This window comes from Haemaphysalis longicornis, unplaced genomic scaffold, assembly GCF_048455015.1.
Source record: "Haemaphysalis longicornis isolate Haplotype H1 unplaced genomic scaffold, Haemaphysalis longicornis Haplotype H1 scaffold_3, whole genome shotgun sequence".
Classification (NCBI taxonomy): domain Eukaryota; kingdom Metazoa; phylum Arthropoda; class Arachnida; order Ixodida; family Ixodidae; genus Haemaphysalis; species Haemaphysalis longicornis.
Window position 1 is genome coordinate 91,774,861 of NW_027526335.1, and position 23,479 is coordinate 91,798,339.

The 23,479-nt window shown below is 44.9% G+C and overlaps 1 long non-coding RNA gene and 2 other non-coding genes across 4 annotated transcripts; 1 reads left to right on the forward strand and 2 right to left on the reverse strand.

Annotated features, from left to right (window-relative positions):
* Positions 1-3,673: 3,673 nt before the first annotated feature.
* Positions 3,674-3,745, reverse strand: Trnaq-cug (transfer RNA glutamine (anticodon CUG)). Its single transcript has one exon. It is a non-coding gene; the product is annotated as a tRNA-Gln (tRNA).
* Positions 3,746-3,752: 7 nt separating this feature from the next.
* On the reverse strand, positions 3,753-3,824 carry Trnae-uuc (transfer RNA glutamic acid (anticodon UUC)). The gene has a single exon. It is a non-coding gene; the product is annotated as a tRNA-Glu (tRNA).
* A 14,326-nt stretch (positions 3,825-18,150) lies between these two features.
* Positions 18,151-23,170, forward strand: LOC144174857 (uncharacterized). Of its 2 annotated transcripts, XR_013323533.1 has the most exons (5): positions 18,151-18,252; positions 19,407-19,575; positions 19,771-19,916; positions 20,003-20,125; positions 21,175-23,170. It is a non-coding gene; the product is annotated as an uncharacterized LOC144174857 (long non-coding RNA). The 2 variants fall into 2 exon arrangements; XR_013323532.1 differs by having other exon boundaries at positions 18,154-19,575.
* Positions 23,171-23,479: the final 309 nt, after the last annotated feature.

Genomic DNA, 23,479 nt, shown 5'->3' on the forward strand with positions numbered 1-23,479 from the left:
ACGAGAGAATATCCGGCAGTTTCGAGGTTTGTGGGCCGCGTATGCTTCTATGGATGATAAATATGGTGATGTAAAGTTATATGCGTAGGAGAAAAGGACATTCAAGTACGCGTACGACAAAAAGACATTCTAGTATAAACACCTACACGTCAGAATTTCAAACCCCCACCCGAAAGCGGCACCGAAACGGCATTTAACGAACGCAAAGGTAGATGTAAGATAATATCATTACGACAACTTTTTCTGCGAACCATCGTGACGCAACTTTTTGGACGTTCCCGGGCTAAGTGATCCTTCTTAGCTTCAGTACTTCGTCGTTCACTCAAATATTTTTCTTTCGATAAACAATGAAACAAGTTGGTGCGGGTCGAGTGCAAGTATGGCGGCAGTTTGGGAACACGCGATTGGCGCATTAACAAGTCTGCGCACTTAGCTTGCCTGAGAATATTTTCTTGCTTCAGAAAATTTCCGCGCGGAACTCCGTGCTTGCGGATTCTCGCGGCGCGGCAGTATGAAATGCACGCCAAGTGTTCGGAAACTTGGAAACATTACATGGAAAAGGGAAGCGCGTCGTCGTTCTATTTTTCTTTATAACGGAATATGATTAATGCATGCATGGCTATAACCAATATTTTTGCGGATCGTAGGCCCGTTCCGACATCATCATTTCCACCACTATCATCATCACCTTCCTCCTTCTCCTCGTTTCTGTCGTCCTAGTCGTTGTCATCGCCAAGCGACCAGCTCTTGACCCAGCAGTGATCACTGACATAGGGAATCCTTCATACTGATCACGGCGTTACTCATCACAGTGTAGATTTATTTATTTATTTATTTATTTATTTATTTATTTATTTATTTATTTATTTATTTATTTATTTATTTATTTATTTATTTATTTATTTATTTATTTATTTATTTATTTATTTATTTATTTATTTACAGATGCGGAGGGTGGAGCGGGAGGTTGGAGCCCCAAATACGCCACCCTTGGCATTAGCACGAAGACGTATAACTAGAGAAACAAACACATATAATCTTTACAATTGCGTAAATGCAGTAATTCATCAAAGAGAATAGAAGGACCAAACAGTTCAAAAATAAAGAATTACAAAAATGAACTAACGAAGTCAGAAATACGTATCTCATGCAGGCCCTCACAAAACGAAGACAAAAGCAAGAATGACAAAAGGAACAAGCAAACCAAAACAGGACGAAAACTATCGTGAGAACAGGCCAACCGCGTAACGCGATGATTATAAACTAAGTTTCACTGTACTGGCCACCGTTAAGAAAGTAAACACTTAAGGTAACAATATCTGAAGACCTCAACTGGACCCAACATATTACTAATCTTTGCTATACCGCTGAGTACAACTTATGGTTCTTCCGTGGCAAATTGAAACTCGCTCCTGCTCCCGTAGAGTTGACAGTCTACGTAATCATAGTAAGGCCTACATTGGAACATGTCAGCATGATATGGCACAGTTATCAAACATGATTAATTCATAAAATTCAGGTACTCCCGTGCTGATCCTATAACAGAAATTCTACAAAAACTAAATTCACCCCTTCTCTCCCCCCGCTTTTGAACGCCGCCACTTAGCCCGAATATATTCCTGTTTTTACTTTCGCAAATTACAATTAACGTTGACGAATGGCAGTACCTAATTCCGCGATAAGTGCTGAGCCTACGAAGCGGCCACCGCTTAAACTTTGTAGTCTCCTAATCTCGTCCCCGATATCGTGTGGACACATAAGCAAGCTCTTTTTTTCCTTTGAACTATAAAAACTGGAATGAGCTATCGAATGCTTTACGGGATTCTCAAACTGTGGAACATTTTGAAGTGAATATAACAAATTACATTGAAAACATGAACGCTTTCTCGTTTGTTTCATGAGATCTTGCTTGTTGTAGCGATGTAAGATGTCTCATGTAAGTGGTAGAATGTAATGTCGGGATGTATAATTTTAGGTATACGCTATACATTGATACTTTGTGCTTGAAATGGCGGTTTCTATGCAGAATCTGCGATCTAAAATTATTTATTGACACGCCGTGATTTACAGTTCAATGTGCAAGTTTGCATTGATGGTTTATGTTTTTGTGTCAGTTTTGAGCACCACCCCTGTAACGGTCTAATGAGACAACAGTGCCTGCCAATAAATGAATAAAATTTACATAAAATGCTAATTAGCGGAGTTAACCTATTTAATCTATATAATAACGTAAACAGAGCTAACGCGTTGAATTAAATATAAAAAACCCCGAAATACACAGAGGAAAGCAAAAATAAGAAAGCCTCTCCCCGTCTTCCCTCCCCCCAGAAAAAAAAAACAAGGAGAAAGGAATAAAAAAATCGGCATAACGCAGCAACCGTACACTACACCTTGCATTTGCCCTAAGATGCATAATTGGCTAATTGAAGGCACCTAATTGCTATAATAGCCTGAACGGATTTTATTGTCACTGGTGAAAATAGTCATTAGCAAAAAATGCGAACGAGAACTATCAAACAATAATTTAACCTAACGTATTTAACCACTTACAGCCAAGTCCAGCTGTAAAACGCTTCCAATTAAGAGAAGCCTCGTAACAATTTTTACGAATTAGCAGGCAATTAACTCGACGTCGATATTCATTTATAGGTATCATATAGAAGGAGAAGCAACACCGTGGCAGCAACGGTCTTTACGAACAAGCGGTAGATATTGCCGCGAACCATGTGTGGGTTTGTTTATTTATTGTTTGTTTACTGCCCGGCCACGCTGGGATCTGTTATCTGTATCCCAATTAGAGAGCGTCTTCCATCCTTTATTTTTATGCTGCACGGGCTATGTCATTCAGATGAGCAGACTGTTTCGCCCTAACGTCACCAGCCCAGAATAATCTTCTTTCATCTACAATGTTCTGGATGTAAATCAACGGTTCCAGAAACACTCGCGCCGAAAGATAAATGCCTGCAGAGCAGACGGCGGGGCATTCAAATCGCCAGAGCTCGCCTGCACACATCACTTTGTTGACTGCTGCTTCGCCGCCTGTGTATTCTTTGAGTTGTTAGAAGAGCACAAGTTCGCTCCAATAAACTTTTTTTCCTTGAAGGCAACTGCGTCGTCTTTGACTTCGTGACAATATCATTTCTTTCTTGTTTATTGTTTTGTTTTTGTTTTTTTACTAGCCTCCCCGGGCAGCGTCATAGTTTTCAACGTGTTTCTGCTCGAAGGAAGCTTCGGACAAATTTGATGATAAACGTGGGGTCCTAACTACATTATTATGCTGACTAAAAAATTCAAAAGAGATTCTGGATTCTTTAGAGAAAGAGATTCTTTAGAGAAATTCTGGACTTGAATGCGAAGCCTATGTTAGTTTAATCACCTAAATATTACGTGCCTAGGGGGGGGGGGGGGGGGGGGGGGTTCTCCTCTGGGAAAGGAAGTCGGTGTTCATTGCGATTATAAACGTTTTGTTTCCAAATATGCAGCTGAAGGCGTTAGTAATGTGGTCAGTCTAATGTATCCTCTGGTTAAATCTTGTACACGCTAGGCCCCAACTTATTAAACCCAGTTCGGTTGGTGTATGACAGGTGACAGGGCTTAAAAAGAGCAATAGCTACGACATTTAGCACAAAAAGCAGGATTTTTTTACAGAGCTGCATTTAAAAACAACAAAAGCAGGTCTCACCGAGATTTGAACTCGGATCGCTGGATTCAGAGTCCAGAGTGCTAACCGTTACACCATGAGACCTACAAACTTCCGACGCCGGGAATCGAACCCGGGCCTCCTGGGTGAAAGCCAGGTATCCTAGCCACTAGACCACGCCGGAGATGGGTGTTGCCCGCTTGCAACCGGTACAGAAGGGCGAAGGGGGTGAAAGAAAATGGCGAGCTCCGTAAAGCTCAGCGGTGTTAATTGAAAATGTGCGCTGACTTTTGGAAGCAAAAATGCGTGATTGCTTCCCCCCCCTCCCCTCCCCTCCCACAACGCACTCGCCTTGTATGTGCAAGGCACCACACGTATTTTTTAAATTGCTGAACCGATCTTCATTTGCGGCAGAAGACATGCTCTCGGTTAAAAAAATTACAGACGGTGCGGCTGCACCAGCAACGGTATATCGTGGGAAAGCAGCAGCATACGTCCCGCTTATCAGCATTTGCTCAAACCCAATCGCAGGTGTGTGCTACTCTGGGGCCATGTAACCCTCTTAGGTTCGGAGAAAGCACACAGGATTCGGAGTACGGGCACAGAATTCTACCAGTCGACCATCCTTCTCGTTGCAGTCTAGTTGATTGATTGATTGAACTTATTGTCTGAATGAGATAGTTTGATTAGCTGCTCTACAAAGCGCCCTCCAATAGAACATGTGCAGGTATGTACCACTGTCGGCGAGCTTCATGAGCTTCATTCGAGCCACAGAGAGGGATTAGTATGTGGGTGTGAGCGCGTCATCTTTTCCTTGTGCGCATTTCTCTTTTCTCCGTTATTATGACTAAAGCAATTGAATGGCGCTCGGGCAACCGAATTGGTAGGCCTGTGCTCAGGCTTTATTAACGTTTGGCAACTGCAGTCAATGACCTGCCGAGTAACGTCAAACTCCTTGTACGTCAAGCTGCTGTGTTTCGCACTACGACGTTGGGCCTCAAACCGAAACGGTAGACCATTTTAGGCTGTCGTGCAATCACCCTCCCCCTCCCCCTCTTGCTGCGCCGCCAGCAATTCGACCGACCATTTCGCAACGGTGACGCCGTGACACGGAAGATGGGTTCTTTCCTCCGCAAAAATCCCCCAGCACCCCTACACCATGCGGTATATTACTTTTACACAGGAAAGGAATGCTCCGCTAGGCGATGCCTGAGCCTGCGCAGAGCCACGTGGAAAGTGGACAGTGCGCCAGTGGTCCGGAGGCAGCGACACGTCACTGAGCACGTTCCGCGCTGGCCTCACATAGCGGCGCAACAGTCCCAAGCGAAGCCAGGCCGCCCTGCATGGCAGTAGAAGTTTCAGCAATATTGTCCGAATGACTCCACCTGGAAAGCCCAGGTTCGTGCATATATCGCGTTCTCTGCGCTTAGAGCTGGTTGAGCATTCGCCAGGGAGATTCAAATTTGAACGTTTCTCCTTACGTGTCGTAGTTCCCGACACACTCGCCACTGCTCGCCGTCCTACAAAATCAGCACCTATGCCAAGCCCAATAACACTTTAAAGAAATGTCACACCCAAGTTCATTTTAACCCAGGTATGCCACGATGAAAAAGCTTCGCTTTAAATCGGTCCCCACCTCTGCGTGGGATCCACCAATTTTTAGGGGCAAAGCACCTTAGGGGCTCGGGCTGTTGGTGTCTCCTGTCGTCGGCGTCTCCTGTCGTCACGCTAAATCAAGTTGTCAAACGATGGCCAAAAAACAAGTGCATAATAGACAAAACTGGTCCAAAATAAACTAACATGATATAGACTAATTTAAAGTACAGGAATAATCAGGATTTAATTGCATTAATAACAGAAATTTGTTAAATTCCGCCTCGAAATTGGTTTCGCACTCCAGGTTTTCTCCTGTAAAGCAAACTTCTTTTCATGCTGCGGCGTGGGACACGGAAACAACTTACGGCGACTCTGTCTCTAATTTAGTTGCCCAAATTTGGTTCAAAGCAAGAGAGGGCGCCACCTCCTCAGCAAGCGCGCGATTGCTCCTCCCACCGGCGCTTCTCTGGCACCCAAGCAGCGCGCGTAGTGTTGCAAGAGAGAGCCTTAAAATGTTTGAATACACTACAACACTGCATGCTTCGCACTTGCCCAGGTTTCACGTTAGTGCAGATGGACCGTGATTTTTTTAAATTTATTTTCTTGGCTTATTTGGACTGTTGTTGTTACCACTGTATATCTGCTATACACGTGAAGGGGTCCGGTATCCCGTCAAGCAATTCTTCCCTTTTAACCCCGGTCTCCTCTTAGACATGCGCAGTAAGCGCTTAGTTGTCCCCGTATCTTTATTTATGAACAGAGATAGATGCATTCAGTGTACATCGATAAGACCTGCCACGTGCCGTGGGGCTTGGAATATATTTTTTCCACTACGTAGCCTTTCTAAAAGCAAGATGAAAAGAAAGACAAGAAAGACAAACTCACAGCCACTGGTGCGAAGTCAGTTCCCTTGAAGACACACGCGCACACAAAAAGAAATAAATGTGCCGTACACGTGCAGACACAAACTTTTCCCCCGAAGAAAACATTTTTTTTCTTTGCACCATTCGAAAGTAGCTGCTTACGTTCCTAGAAAGGAGAAACTTGTGCGGTGAAAAATCAGCGTAATCTTGGGGCCAAGACAAGTGGTTTTATGTTTTGCCGCTTTGGTTGTGGGCTTCAGTTCACCGTTTCTTTCAGTAACCTGCGCAAATTTGTGGTTGCTGCTTCGCCAAGACTCGAGCAGCGATATTTATTGACGCGCGGGGCTTGGAGTTGGTTTCAAATGACTCGAGAAATCCCCGTGAATGAGGTGAAACTTTTCCCGCGCCTCTTCGGCCAGGGTTGGGTAGTTCCACGATCTGAATTTTCGCGGAAACACGTTTCATAGAAGTCGATTATTTATATAGTTACTCAACGTTGCCGGCGTTTTCTATTTTGTATCTTGTATAGCTCGCATGCCTGAAGTAATAGAAACTCGCGCACACTGTCGCCATGTCATTAGAAAAGTGTTACAGGATTATTTATCTTTCGAAGAAATTCGCGGCAATACGTTAAGGGCGAAGGGGATTAATGGGCGTGCAAATAAAGAACGCTTTCTAATGCAGAGATTTTTAAGGGCGAAAAGCAAATGCACAGCGTTTCACCGCTAAAACGGCTTCATAAAGGTGTCGAGTTTTATATCTTTACTTTAGTTTTATTTCATTTACTAATCCCCCATTGTTGTTGATTCCGACCACGGGAAGCATTTTTTCTTGTTTCATTATCATCACCACCATCACCATGATCATCTGTCTTCCAAAAGTGTAAAGTTGGTTTTCCTGGAATGCGTTCTGACGCGACATCAAACGTCATGAATGAGTGATAGAAAGCTTCGCTTTAATAACCGTTGTAATTATGAGTAAACACTGCGAGAAAGTTGTTTTGTTACTCCCACCGCAGCCGAAGTGTACTTGCTGCGCAGCACCCGATGATGATGATATTGACTCGATGATGATGATATTGGCGCAGAAATAGTCAACAACCGACAAACGCTTTAAACAAAACTGTTGCATTTATTTTGCGTAAAGAGGCCACGAAGACAAAATACAAGTCTAACTCATTAGAACGACTGCCTCGTCCCGATAACAATGACGGTAACTTCATTGACAACTTCCTACAAATAATAGAAGTACTACATAAAACTAATGCAGCAGTGGCGCCCCCCCCCCCCCCTAGACGCTTTCCGGTAGCTTTTCTATGACGTCACAGAATGTTGTTGCTGCCATTGGCGACCTCTGACCTGAAACATCGCTACGACACATGAGTGGGCGGTTGTAGTGGGGCCTTTAGTTCCGTTTGATGGCACCACTTGAATGTTAAAACTGCAGTTAACACACTGCAAATTAGGCTTTAGGGCTAACCCGTATGACGTCACTGGTTCCCTTAACTCGTCAGCGAAATTTTGAACATTTTCAATACTTCTTGCGTTTTCTCGGTTTAAAAACATCTTTCGTGGCTAAATTAAACGTGAGTGAGATATTGCAGCTTAATTCTTTCAAATTAAACAAAGTTTTATTTCGTCTTCGTAGCCGGATAAACGGGATAATTTCGTTACGTGGAAATAGGACGAATGATACGAACGGTGGTTGATGCTGAATCGACCTAATGTTGGCTATGGATATGACAGCGCCGACGTTAGCTACGTGCGACGCACTGCTTCATCGGAGATGGATTCAACTGGCGCTACGCGCCACTGCCGGCTTCTTTTCCTACTCGTATATGCTTAACACTCCTCCTGAGAATGCCTCAAAAGCCCAGAGCTAGTGCATTTTGTGTTGGTTTATTAGCTACCCTGCCTAAATGGCCACTATCTTCTCCAACAGACTTATTGACCATACTAAGCTGAACACTATGAATTATGCACCGCAGTTCGTCAAGGAATAATTACTACGTTCTCTAGTTACCATATTTTTTCTCCAAAAAATATGTTTTCAATCCTGTACGGGAAAGGAAGATGTTAGTGGCGAAGAAATAACGCACAGACATCGGTTCCTTATAATTGCACCGTTTGTTAAATAAGGTCTCAGAAACAAAAATAAGGAGAGCAGAGTGGAGGATAGGGCTGGCACGCCCACTAAAATTACGGGGCATAAGAAATTGCCTAAGGGTGGTGCAAAAAGAAGCACACTCCCGGAAGACGGGCGAAAACCAAGAAGAGCGGGGGGGTATTTCGTGAGACGTCCCGATTATTGAAGGCATACCTGAAAATCATCGGATTGAAAGATTTCTCGAACGGCGAGGACCAAAACAAGAGCAAATATTTTGCCGATACACGCAGCCTAGGGATAGAAGAAAAAAAAAACTGACAAGAGAAGAAAACGCGCACCGTTCTTCACCCCTTCTTTCTTCTTCCAGCCAAACTGCTTGGGCCGGAGGTAGCGTGCAATCTTCGGCCGGAACAGGCAGCGGGGGGTAGCGTTCTAATTATAAAGCGCGATAAGGTTATCAATCTCGAACTTCTATTTCACCGCGTAATGTGTTCCTCCGCTTCTTTACTTCTTTTACTTTGTTTTCCTTCCGGCGTGCCTTATCCTCCCGATCCAGTGCTTCTCACTTATTTGCGACTAACCAAACTTGTCTTTCCCGCTTTTTTTTTTTTCTTGTTGGGATCGAAACTCGAGTATCGACGCCATTTATTAAAGAGCTGCACTTCGTTGCATTCGCGGTGAATCAGGCGAGAGCGCGGGGACGACGCTCGCCTTAAGGGGAGCTCAAGGGCCTAGCCGTGCGCGGAACGGCAAAATTGGGGGGAAAAAAAACAAAAGAGCGGAGGTAAGTAAAACTGGCGCAACCGCGGGTCCTTCGCTAATGAAGATTTGCGTCATTTGCATTGTTGTTAACGAAGCGACTCATTAAAGAGCACCACCGCCGCTCGCTTTTCAATAACGCTCAAATGAACGCTTAACGCTGCCCCACTTGTTAATCGCCGAAGACACGTTCCCCCAAACCGCCGCTGCTCCGAGAGGCGTCTTCGGCTGGCAACGCAAGCTCCGGCGGGCCCCAACGCAAAAGTCCCTTCTTCTTCCTTGGCGCTTAATCCGGTCGCCTGTTTGTTTCTGGCCCCGCTTAGCCGTCGCTTCATCTGGGTGGCTGCCTTGCAGAGCGCCCGCTTTCATTCTTTTTTTTTTTTTGTCTCTCTTGCGGTGCTGCGACGCTTGAATGCGTCGATTAGTCGGCAATAGCGAGAAACGAGGTACGATGTGGGGCGGAAAGATGAAAAATACAACTGTGGGAGAATAAAAACGATCACTTTTTGTTTGTGTTTTCGTCTTTGCTCGTCTGCTGCCGGCGTCCCGATGGTAGATTCGCCTGGCGTCAAAACACACCTGCGCCACGTTTGATGTACTCTGAAGTCTCCGATCTTGTCAATGCAGGAAAAGTGAGGGGGAGCATCTTCGGATGAAACGCGTCTTAGCCACGGCGAAAAAACAAACTGGCAAGGTGATTACACCTCTGTATTGCAATCATCCAACACTCGTTTTGCCTTCAAGTTTCTTCTTACTCGGGCATAACGCTTAATAAATTATTATTAATATTATATTAAGCCTAAACTGTGGGTATGATTGTCTATAAAATTATTATAAGCTATTATTTCGGGGATGCTGACCCCAAAAAAGTGAACAGATGCCATTGATCCTATCCGGTGTCTGCATGGGGACGTTCCGTTGTTTATTTTCTTCTTCGGGTGGAATCGAAGTTTAAACGTGCCGATCAATTTCAGTTCCGCGAATCGGCGAAATACATTTTTTTTAAATTGTTATCAATCAACCCTTTGTTTTTATATGACAACTCTTCAGAGGCCGTTCAGGTGGCGGGCATGGTAGAATGCATTATGAAAGGGTCAGATGTACTATGTCCTGAATTTTCGCTGTTAGATGTTAATGGGGCAAGAGGGGAAATAAATACAGGTGTTGAGGGGCCGTTACAAAAAACAAAAAAAAAATTATGTGCGAAGCACTTCTCGGACAACTGCGGCCGGTTCGCGGGGCCAGTTTTTTCCGCGTCCTTTTTTGCAGCCACTTTAAAATTCCAGGGTATCCCCCACCATCGCAAAAAGTATTGCTGCTCTAACGAAGATCCGGAACACGAAGTACATGTAAGCCATACCTTTTCACACAATTGGGTGCGGAGATACAACTCCTACTTGTCAAAATTGTTTACCGCACAGAAAAACTGGGCATATCTGAGACAAAAGAAAGATGAGTATACACAAGCGAGAGTAACCGCGTTCCTTTTCTTAAAAATACACGCCAGAATGACTTTCAAGAAAAGGAGTCGGCTTTACATCGCCGAAAGCTCGTCAACTCCAAAGGGTCGAGATTTAATCAACGAACAAAAATCGGCCCCCTTACACGGCGTGAACGTGGTTGGAAGGTGAAACACAACGGGAGCACGACAGAAAACACGACTGAACAGGGCGCTGTCTAAATGGCTGCAGGAAAGAAGTGCGATTGTTCATCCCTTTTCCTTTAGCCTACTTATGAAATAATTAGCTTATTGAAACTTGGGAGGCGCAGTTTTAGACTAGCCGAAAAAATGGGGCTGTAAGTTTAACGGTGGCTTTTTATGCTGCTTGAGTGGTTTAGGAGCGGTGGGTTTGTGCTATTTTAAGTGCAGATCACTTTAGGGGCGCGCCTCGTTGTCGTAGCTCGTTCGCTGTCCCAATGTCTAGCTACTGCCGGAATAAGATGGCGCAGCGAGATAACGGACCCAAGTACAGCCCCACGGCGTCACGGCGTAACAGTCCCAAACAGAGGCTTCGATAAACAAGTGGTTTATATAGTCGTAACCCTTCGAAACTTCTGACCTGAACTGATGGTTCTTGTCAGTTTAGCGCAAAGAAAACTGCAGGTAGAGCTGAGGCGAAATCTCTGTGTATAACCAGCAGCCCCCGCGTCCATTTAGTTAGGAACGGCCGTTGGCTTGGTTTTTACGATAGTAAGAGGAAAAAGTAGTCGCCAAAAACTACGTGTTGATTTTGGAGTGGCGCCCCTAGCGGCGCCAACGAGAAACTGAATAGAGGGGAAACAAAGCAGACGACACATGCTTTTTCACATGGCCGAAGACGTACCTTATATTTCTGTAGAACGATATTTAGCCATTTATCTGATTCAAGGGAGCACTTTTGAGTATATGTGTATCTGAAAGAATAACTCCAACTGTACACATTTCCTGAGAAGATTTTTCTCGTTGTTTTCCAGCGTTTTGTCCGAACTAAAACCCCACTTACCTAACATTCAGCCGTCCCTCTACGAGAGCTGCCGCACTCAGTCATTCTTACAATGGCTATGAGAATGCGTACAACTGTTGCACGAGAAAAGTTACTAAAAGAAGAAACAGAGGAGCAACTTCTTCAACGTTGTTTTGTTCCCGGCGTTCGAATGAAATTCCAGTTTGGTAAGAAACCGCATTCCCGTCGGTGTACTGGTCCCCCGACAGGTGCAACATTTTGCGTCCCCCACTGAACATAGTCCCACACAGTAGACGCTGAAGGCGGCAGAGTTATAATACCTTCACAGGCTTTCGCACACTATACACGTGCAAATACGCGTGACACTGACCTGGTTATATTCGCATGAAATATTCGCGTGCTGTCGTTCAGGAGAGGGGAACAAAAAGAGCAGTGACCTCCCGCATTTTTCTGTGTTTGTATTGATTCCGACCACCCAATAAGCGCAGAGTGTTAGGGGAAGAATAGAGGTGGTGGCGGTGGCCAGATTCCCCCTCCGTATCGTTCCCTGCCTCAACGTCAACTTGTCTTTCTTTGTAGGCATTTATTTGCAGACAGCCCCGGGTCGCGTGATTGTTTAGACCAATGAGTGTTGGTGTCGCGGTGGCAGCTTCTGTTCCAAACGTACTGGTTTTCTGGACGTGCTAAAGCTGCGCGGGAAATGTGCGCTTATCGCTCGTTGAGTTAGCTCGTCTGTGTCGGTGTGCAGTGTGTCCCATAGAGTTATGAAACTCTATGGTGTGTACATCTCGTGGTTTGCCTTCAATTATCTGTGCTTGGCCCATCACTGGGCCTCCTCGATTTACCAGTCCTGGACGGTCCGCGGGCAGTCCGAGGACTGCCCCCGGACCGGAAGCCCCATAGGAATACAGGGGAAAAACGAGCTCCGGATCGCGTCTTGGGCAGTCCGCGGACGATCCGGGACTGATAATCGAGGAGGCCCACTGTCTGCGTGTCAGTTCGCCCTTCTTGTATACGCTGCCGGCTCTCCGTGCGACGTCTAATGACCATTGGATACCGACTCACAACAGAGTGTGTGGTACGTGTAGCGCTGCCTATTTTGTGCGGATTACGCGTCGTCCGCGCTAGGAGCGTGCTTTGCGTTGCTACCTGTAAGTACCACGGTCCTGACTGTTGCGCAACAGGTGCAAAATAAAAAGTAGTCGTTCTGTGTTATTGTGCTATGCTGGTTTTTTTTTGTTTGTTTTCGTTCGTGGAGCCGTATCGTGGCATTTCTTCATCCGCGCTTTCATCTTGGAAACATCAGCTTGTTTTAACGGTGGCCTGCGGCGTGAGCGTTGCAGGTGACCGGAGCTGATGTTACTTGAACGCGTCTTTAATAAAATGAACGCGTTTTTAAACCACTCTCGCGACCATTGTTTTGAAGTGGAGGTTGCTAGCAAAAAAAAATATTTTCAGAGCAGCTTTTAGCATGTTCAAGTTTCATTTCGGCGTAGCGTGGACTGTGGGGTATCAATCGTCTTCGCACGCGGGGCCTTATAAATTGCCGCACTGACGCGCGACTCAATTCGTAGGTATGGAACTTACTACGTACACACAGCATTCATCAAAAGTGACCTAACCGAAACTTCTTTTGTGCCCGGTAAGGCGGAACGTTCAATGGGAATTCTCGAAAAACTTGCAACTTTCGGCGGCTTGTCGTGTTCACCACGGGTAAATTGTCCAACGGAACAGCTGTTCTTTTAAAAAGTAACGGTCTTTTCACCGCCGCGAATGATTGTAAATCCTTTCGGGTCGGCTTTTCGTGTCTGTGGCGATTTCTGCGCTGGTATTATCATTTGCGTCTGAGATGTGCCTGAAACACACTGCGCTGAAGTGTACTACAGACCAAGTCCAACGTTCCTTCAAAATTTCAGCTTTGACATCCAGCCCTTGCGTTCGCTTTCCGGCTGCGGAAAGCAATGCAGGCTGATGCCTGATGTGTATTTCGTAAATTTCCACTGCCCCACTGCGCATAATTTTCCCGTACATTAAAGGAATCTTGTTTGACCGACTAGTTCCCTATAGAATCCCATGTATTTTTGTCGTTTGTTTCCCCTCTATTGAAATTTGACCGTGGCGCCCTCTAACTTAAGCGGCGCCACCTATAGGACGATCTCCTGGCCATGAAAGCAAGCACAACAAGAACAGAACTCCCGCTCGTACTGTTCCAGGGAGGCAGCGCGCGAGCACTGCGAAGGAGGGAAATTTGAATTGCGTTGGGTAAACCTGTTCAATTCATCAAGAGAGGAGTGAGATAGAGAGCCGAAGAGCATGATGGGTGGTAGCAGTGAGCGGATAACGGCGCCAGTACAGCCCATTATGGTGAATCACTGGTCTGCCCTTTCGACAGCTTTCACGTTGAGAACGGCTTTAATTTTTTTTATTTAAACTGTGGCTGATAGCTACCCACGGTAACTACTCAGTCTAAACTTTCCACAGTTATGTAGTTGTTTGTAGATTCCAACGTCACATAATTTGTTTCGGGACGGATCAGATAAAACACGCCTGTTACAGCCGTTTTCCGTAAACGTACTCCTTCCAGAGAAGCCCATGAATGGACAGCAGACGGGAATTCTTAAATTAATTGTTTATAACTCTAGGGGGACCTAATTGATTATGATTAGTATATGAAACTCAGCGTAATACTAGAGTTGTAGGAGATAACTTTTGGTATGATTTTCCCCCCGAAATACCTACATTAGATTGAGAGCTACAAATTATATTCGTGAAAGTTGGCCTTGTCACGGAGTGTCTTCTGTTTACTATTTATCTACGAACCCTATAGACCTTATGCAAAAGTGCCGCCATCTACTGGGAGAAAAACGAAACGAGCCCGCGACGCCATGTTGGGGGATGGCGGTCGTGGGATTGCTCGGTACGGAGCGTGTGAGGGGCTTTCTGGGCTTGGCGATCCTTCTATATTAAGATTTAAGCGCAGCAAAATGAGCGACGAGTGATCTGTGGACCTTTCTCTGTTGCCCACATTTGCGAGCGGCTTCGTAAATACGCATTATGCATCGAAAAAACAGTCAGGGAGGCACCGGCAGGGAAGCTTTCGGAGGCTGTCGCGTTTCTTCTCCTCTTTTTTTTTTTTTTGGATGTGAGAACGCGAACATTGAAAGTACATCCGTGTTGGTTTGCATTCTGCGGGTTTCTCAGGAGGTCATTCCTGAAACGCTTCGAGCCGATGCGGGCTGCCCCGAGGTTGAAATGGGGGAGGGGGGCATTCCGCGATATAGCTAGGGTCCCTGGGACGCAGAGGAAATCTACAAAAAAAATAATAATAATAAAACAAACTGCATACCTTGCATTTTTTAACAGCGCAGCTGCTGTAGCTGCCCGTAATGTGTAGCACGTAACCTCTGTGGCGTGGAACGCCTTAAACATTGCCAATATATTACCAATAAATTGTCAATGAATAATTAATCTACCAATACATTGCCGAGCACTGGTGAGGCCGTGCCTCGCGGCGACCGCCGAGCATCCCCATCACACGCAAAGGCTTTAGCAAAAAAAAAACAAAAAACAAAAAATAAACAGCAAAAACCTTAGAGCGCGTGCCTTAGAACCTTAGAACGCGCTCGTGAGCGCGTGCCTCGCGGCGACAGCTGAGCGTCTCCTGCTCGCGCCCTGGATAACAAAACTGGGTGCACACTACCGCTTAGAAAATTCCGCTCGAAAAATTTGATCTTGGGAAAATAGGCTACGGTCGAACAGCAGGCGACGAGCGGTAAATGACCGATACACGGTTTACTACGTACGTTACTTGCGCTACTCATGGCGCTACGTGAAGGTTGCAACTCTCGCGGATCTCTTATTTACTGTAACGTTTGGCAAATGAAAGAATGCGTAGTACTTCCATAAAAGCCCAGCGAACGTCCAGAATAAAAAGAAAACACGGGTGCGCAAAGCACGAACGGCAGACTCAAAACTTCTCTCGATAAAGTACGAGCTGACCGATGCAGTGCGCCTTTTAACTACCAGCAGGCAGGAGTGCTCGGCGGCAAATACAGGGCTAGAAAATAGCTAACTTTGGCACCTTTTTAGATGCCACGCATCTCATTCACCCACCTTGTCCATGCATCCGGCGTCGGCTTCGTTGTCGGCGTCCACCCCTCCCCAATTCTCCTCGCCGCGCCAGCCTCGCTATCCGCCGCTCACCCCCTCTCCTCTCCCATAGCGAACACTCTCTCGCGAGGGACATTGGATTGGATTCGATTTGATTGGCTTGGCTTGGCTTGGCTTGGATTGGATTTGGACTGGATTGGATTAAAGTGGATTGTGTTGGATTGTGTTGCGTCATAGCCGCGGCAGACGCACTGGCGCCGGCGCGTCCCCTCACCGTTATGCGCGCTATAAAACACGGTGCCTGCGCCGCTCCGCTCCATCGTTCCAGCGCCGTTCCTCCGCTGTCCAACGCTGCAACGTGAACCCCCTATGCGTCGCATCTACACAGGGGTTCCCGCGAGGGGAGGTGGGAGTTTTTATTAGTCCTGCACATATTATTCGATTTGTGAATATTCATGCGATCTAGCTATAATATTACTGCGGTAAGAAGTCGACACCTGATAGCGACTTCACACTCTTAATCTGGTTCCATATAAGTTCCAGTTAAACAGGGTGATCCATATATTTTATGTGGATCCGAACGAAAGAATAACTGGAACGAGGCATATAGGTGGATCTTATATGGAACCGTCGGCTTGTTTTCTTTATGTTCGTGGTTTTTATCTGGAACCGAAGAAATGGGGTCATGCGATGTCGCGGTTCCGGTTACGGTTCCACTTATGTCCCAGTAAACGGTTGGGGAGAGTGCGTTTGTATATTTTTTGCTCGTGTCTTGTTCCACATAACTCGTGCACGGCAGTGAAGTATGCACTCTTTCATGCATCAACTGGAACAATGAACCGCATATATATTAGGTGCTTCTTGACCCAAGATGCACGTGCGCGTTTAATATACACGCGCACACCGCACATAAAATTTAATGAACTTCGCCGACATCTATGAAACTGCCTTGCAGCAGTTAACTTTCATAATACGGCTAAGCTGTAGTTTTAGTGATGTCCTTTGACAGGAAACGAAATCCCACTTTTTTGTCAGCGCCGTACAAAGCATTAAAAATGTCGAGAGGAGGATATCTTAGGCAAAAGAAGAAATTGCAGGAACCCATTTCCAGGTGTTCTGAGGCACCCAAACCGCTTTCGTGAACATCGTATTTTTCTAATTTGAGGCGTCAAGTACAAAATCACCAGTGACTTCAATTTGAGAAGGACTAAATGTCTTCCCTTTCCCCATATGCCGTTCGGGCAAAGCCATAGCTGCTATAGCGCGGAAGAATTCGTGGTGCTTTTGTGAACATCTTCATTACGAAATACTTGTTGAGGCCATTACATTTTATGCATTTGGTTTACAAAGCTTCGAAGAAACGGCAGTTTTTGTTCAACACTCAGTCATCATCTCGCTATGGTGTAGTACGCGCTCAATGGTACTTAGTCCACGTTACTTATGTTGTGATGGGGCACATGCATAATGGTAACCGACTGCGTCACATTTTACATTACACACATCATGCTACGCATGCAGTTATATGCTTAGAAGTTAGTTTTTGTATTTTGTCTCGTCCCGGCTAGTAATTTTCACAAGCAAAAACGAAAGCCTCTTTGCAGGAGGAGAATGACACAAAACCCGGAGAACTAAATCTACCCCGCGGCATCTGTCTTACATTCTATATATTTATACTGAAATGGCATTCTTATTTCAAATTATGCATTGCAGAATCGCGAAGATTCGCAGTGTTATCCTAATGTTGTTACTTGCCGTAGTAATTCAAGTTCACCGAATGACCTGCCTTCTGCTGCTGGTCTCCCCGTTGCTCTTTTCCTGCACTATTGGTGTTCATGAAGAAAAACTGCTGGAAAACGGGCAGATGTATTATTACTCGCTAATTAGCGAGTAATCACACTGGATTCACTATGCGGAAGTAGTTTTCTATAACGTGGGTATCAAAGAGCGTCGCAGTATATATTATTGGTATTGAAAAGACTTGTCAATAGAACGCAGTCAATAAAGAAGCGTCGTTTTGTTTTCACTGCAAAGAACGAAATAAAGCTGTGATCAAAGTTTATGCACACATACAGCACGCGCTCACGGCCCGCGGAGAGAAACAACTTTAGCCCAACTAACGTGTTAAATTGGTTAATATCTGAGCTCTTTGTTCCAGCCTCAGAGCCACGTAGACGTCCGCTTAGAGGCCTACTCCCATTTTCCGAAGCAAATATAAGCGATCAAGGGTGCCGAGCTTGTGATCTCTTCCGCGGACTGGTCACTGGCCACGGCGTGCATCGCCAAAGGCACGGAGGAAGAATATGTTGGCCGAAACGATTACGAAACGACCGCCACTTCGGTGCGGCATGCCGTGCGCATGCGTTGACAGCATGGACGAAAGAAAACAAGGCAGCGCCGCTTCCGTTGATGCATGGTATAGTGGGACGGCAACGGGTACAACGACGATGAGGGAAAAACAGGACTGCGTGAACACTTTTAACAACAGCAGCGCCCCTATGTCTCAACGCTTACGCAAGCTAGTTTTTGTTCGTCCGCATGCAGCGCCACCAGTGGCCTTCTACAGCCGTTTTCTCGATTGCTCGCGTTATGCGCCTGATGTACTAAATGAACTGTCGGTCAGACTGGCGGGAACGGTTACCAGTTTGGTTGTGGCGTGAAACGGCGGATTTCTTCATGTCCTCGGGCTGTATTTACTGTTCGACGAAGTGAAGTTTTGCCGGGAGGCGCAAAAAAGGTCAGTGCTGCTTATTTATGTTCTGGTAACGGTTGTTGTTCTTTGACTTGTTCATCACTGCGTCCGATAAACGTGCCGCTCCGCTGCCTGTTCGATGCGAGAAACGTTTGCGGCCGTTATTCACTTAAGCTTGCGTGTTTGTGGGTCGGAGTCGGCTTGACATTTCTGACTGCGTACGTTAGCTAGTGCTATTTAGAAAGTTGCTGGTGCGCGCATTTCTCGAGTCTGCATGTCCCCTTATGGTGTGGTGTTGCTTAGTTGTATATTGACGGTTGCTGTACCTGTCAGCGGTACTGAATCTTCTCGGGTTAGTCGCACGCTATTGTCTCGCCCGCACACACTGCACTTGTTTGTCGGAGCGTCTGTCTTTACACTTATCAGTATTTTCAAACTTCCGTGTTAATTGCGTTGTGTTGGTCTTCTGAGAGCCATAAATTTACTGTGCTAATCACGCTATTCCGCCTAATGTTGATGTGCGTTCAAGGCGTTGGCGGCAGCATTGCTTACGTTTATCTGTGCTGTGTGTGTAGTTGTTCCTTGTTTCTTCCAATGCCTTCGATGAATTCAGATGGTCTATTTACACTAGTCAACGTTAGTTGGCTCCCTGACGTGTAGTGAAATGCAAGGGAAAGTGGTTGTCTGAGCAGTAGCGTAGTAACAAAACGTTCCTTTTGTGGAGAGGAAGGCAGGTGGAAACACGCAGAAAGTGTGGTGCCGTTTCTATGCTGTCAATGTCAGTGGTAACCTGAGACCTCAGAATAATTACCCATAAAACTCACGTGTGGACTATTAGAAGTTTTAACGTCACAAAGTAAGTTTAAAAATAATCCATTCCTGCCATTTTATGCTATCAATGTCAGTGGCAGCTCGAGAGTTGGAATAATTTTCAAAACGCTCGGGTGCAAAGTTGTTGCATCATGATGTGCACCAAACATTAATCCATTTCTGTTCTCCTTTGAACGTAGAAATTATACTGCAAAAGCAGATTGCTACATTCTGTATTCATACTCTATGACCTGTTCAGAAAGAGTATATGGCTGACTGTGGAGACATTTGGCCCTCCACTAATAGGTTGCGACAACTGTTTTTGTTCCTCTGCAAAAAAAAAAAAAATGAAAACAAATTATTTCCTTTCTTTACATGCTCCTGCGAAGTCATGGCTGTGGAATTCACTGGTTGAAGACATCTTTGGCATGCTGAAGGGTCGTCGGGGACAGTGTGGCGGGTTATGAATGCCCTGTGGAGCTTATAAGCTACAAAAGAGTACTTTTTGAGTCGTGCATATTGTGCAGATATTCACCGGTTCGCATAGACCAAGGACAGGTGAGCTTAAAGTATGTTCAAATATTTTCATATCTCAAATTGTTTAGCAAGAAAAGATTACCAGGGCTTCCGCTGTAAAAAAGACATTCTACTTTCGTGGAACGAATCAGACATTGTTCAATATTTTCTCGTGCTCCCTGGGTAAAGCAAGGCATAAAGTTATTCTCTGATATTTTCGTACTGTTTTTTTTCTAGGCAATAGGGCGAAGATAGACCCAAAACAGTGGTACAAGGAATGCATATGACCATTTTAATTGTATTTGGACCCCTTCTTGGAAGTGTATCATCAGAAGGCAACACATTAAAGCTCTTGCACGGGATGAAATCACTGCATTCTACAAGTAAGTACGCTCTGCCATTTTTGGGTCTTTCATGGCGCGTTTTTAGGTAGTTTCTTTATAACTGATGGTTTGAAACTTCTTTTCAGTGACAGCTTGGCCTGTGGCTCAAGGTGACAGTAGGAGCTTTTCGGAACACGTTAGCGAAACTTTCCTGGAAGGGCACTTTGAGACGGCCCTGGCAGAAACACACGGGTCTTAATTTTGGTTGGGTAAGCTGGCATTTTGTTTTTGCGAGACTCAATTTCTGGGTCTGTTCGTCCTAATAAAATCGCACTGTTAAGAAGTTATCATGAACGCCAATATTGGCCATTGTGTTCACATTCCGCCTATTACGGATGCTCCAACAGTGGCCAAAAAAAACTATTTTGTATTTTATTTTTGTAAATATTTAGCTTTTACACCTTGAGAGTTGTTGCTGTGATTTGCCAGCACCACGGACACGCCCAACGTGGTTGCTGCTAGAACAATACGGTGGCAACTGACGATTTAAATTTTCCGCTTTTAGTACGCCCGTAGCACCAATAATACTCCCAAATACAGGCGTAGCATGAGTAATGCTTGCATTGGATTTTGACAGGTGGTTAAATAAGGGGTAATTTTTTTAAGGGAATTGTTTAGAGCACAGAAAGGGACGTCTGCAAGAAAATGTGCTATATTTGTGATTTATAAGAAAATTGTGCAACAGCCTAGTTCAGCCTTAGTCAGCTCAACTTCTGCTTCGTACCACTACGAACCATGAGGTAATACATATCGAGAGGGAAATATTTTAGGTGGAACTAATTCCACGAAACATTTCTGCCACAGTGCGATATTTATGATTTCCTATGACTGGCCATTTATTTCTTTGGGGTAGAAACATCGTTTAGCTGTAAGTTATAATAAGCCAGCCTCACTACAGCATTCTAGGGAGCACATTATACAGTATAGAGAAAATTTTTTGCAGCGAGAAGGTGTGTAAAATACAATGCCGAAAGGTGATTATAGTAATTATTATGTGATTAATAAACGAAACCTCTCAAGGATAAAAAAACCTTATATTCAGGATACCGAGGCAGCAAAGTTAGATACTCTCCAGAATCAGGGCAATTTCATTGATTGTCTGTGGTGATATTGTTTAGCGCACTTTCACCTCTAGCAGCACTCCCAGAAAAAACCCAAGAAATCACTGATTTTAAATCAATTACTGTGTCATGAAAGGGGCTAAGCAACTCACTCATTTAAAGCAACCATGTAACAAAATTTTCTTGTTTCCTTGAAGGTACATGAGGTGAGCAGTAAGTCTTCTCGAGGCCCGGTTATTCTGAGAGAAGGGACTGGCAGCATCAATATTGCCCGCAAGAAACACATCACGGATTCGCCGCCTGCATTGTCACTTCAGGATGTGGTCATCCTCTTCGCCGTATATGTCATCTTTTTCATCGTGTCATCATGTTCATATGGTTGTGTGCCTTTGGAGAGTTTTTGGGACTTTTGCAGAGAGTTCTTGGAAAGCATGAGAAATTTGACAGTGCCCTGGTGTCACTTAAGTTGGAGTCTCTGTTGAAATACTTGAAGTGTTCAGCTCTACTTGGGATTTTAAATTATTGGTAGAGGTTAAAGTATCTCTTGAAAGGCATGAAGGAGGTCAGATGAAAGGCATGAAGGGGGTGAAATCAGATGAAGAGGTTTAGGTTACTGGCACATGCAAGTTTCATGTCAACTGAACACTGAAGTCGTGCCTTATTTTTCATCATTGGCACAATGCGCAGGCTGCCTTTGAATCTATAGTGGGTGTTAATGTAGTTCATGGCACCGCATTGTAACGTCCTTATTATTCAAGTGTAGCTCATGAGATTTTTTTTCGTGGCGGTGCTTCTGGTGATGCAAAAGTGACAGTAATTATTTACGCGGATGGCTTCCGCCTTTATTGATAAATTTTATTTCCGGATGTGAGCTGACACCCATGACCTAGAAGAATTGGAAATGTGCGTATTTGGCTTGAACAAGTTTTCTTGTTTGAACAAAGCTGCATTTCTTGCTTGGCAGAAGCAGGGCTTTGGTCACAATTACACTGATAGCAAGACGGGAGGGTTTTTATAGCACGCAACTGTGAATTTCACCTAAGGTAAAATGTTGAGGCTGGAAAAAATGCTTTCAAGTCTGCTTTGTAAAACTGGTCACCTGTATGATTCAACGCTGGCTTGTTTGCTTCTTAAGGATGTCTGACTTGTTCCCGCTTGAATTGATGACGTATATAATTAGTCTGCTTGTTAAATTTTAATATGTGTAGCATGCTTCCAGCTACCTGGTTTGCAAAATTATATAAGATTCACGCTGGATTTTGTGAGATTTCTTGGGATGAATTATTTTAAACAACTACAAATTGTTTGGGCAAGTAACGGGCCTTAAGTCAGGCCTTTTCAGGACGCTCATAAGGTCTATTTTGCCTATTAATAGCTTGATGTTACACTTACGTCTGGTGTCAGGAAACTGATTGATTGGATTGATTGTAGGGTTTAACGCGCCGACGCAACGTAGGCGATGAGGCGCGCCGTAGTGGAGGGCTCCGGATTAATTTTGACCACCTGGGGATCTTTAACGTGCGCCGAAATCTCGTACACACGGGCGTTTTTGCTTTTCGCCTCCATCAGAAAAGCGGCCGCCGTAGCCGGGAATCGAACCCGCGACCTCGTGCTCAGCAGCGCAACGCCTTAGCCACCGGGCCACCGCGGCGGGTTGTCAGGAAACTACTATCTTTAATAATCATGTTTCAATGGTGCCATACTCCCACATGTGACCTCTCGTGTCAAAATGTTTTATCGTTAATCTTGGCTCGAGCGTTGTTTTCCTAAACTCTTGCACTGCACTGTTGTAGGTTTGTGATAATACAACCGTGTATGGCTTGTTTTTAGGCATTTCCCTACAATTTAATAGCAAACTGCATTTTCCCAAACAGTTTTGCGTAAACATAGTATGGCAAGCGCAATGAGTCATTCCGCCTTTGAATTACCTTGGTTTATCTGATAAGACAGCATATTTGATGCTCACTGTTGTATAATGTCTGTGTCAGTGCTGCGGTAGACGCACACGTCTATTTATTTGTGAAGCAGTTGCCCCTAATACCGTCTTTATTAACCATGTTTTTGAGTAAAGGTGAATATGTGAAAATGCCACTTAAAGCTTAGTGTTATCGTTATGGTATTTATTCCTTGTACGTTGGTCATTTTCTGTGCAATTTAAAATAGACAGCTATTCAAATCTGATATGTACCATACTAACACCCAATAAAGTTGTATAGTATGTTGAAAAGCAGTGTATGAGTCATTAGTTGGTTTCGTGCGTATTTTAATGCAAGTATATTGTTTCTTTTACATGCAGCTGAAACCCAGAACAGGATTCTGCGGGTGAAGCCAAAGACTGTGTGCTGCTCTAGGTGCCTCAGACCAACTTTTATATAGAACTGTGCTCCGATAGGCAACTGTTGAGAACTGTCAGGGACCACACTGCTGCGGTGGTTTCTGCTTTCCAATTGTTGGTATCACTGCGGGTCATATATCAAGGCTGTGTTAAAATGGTGCTTGCGG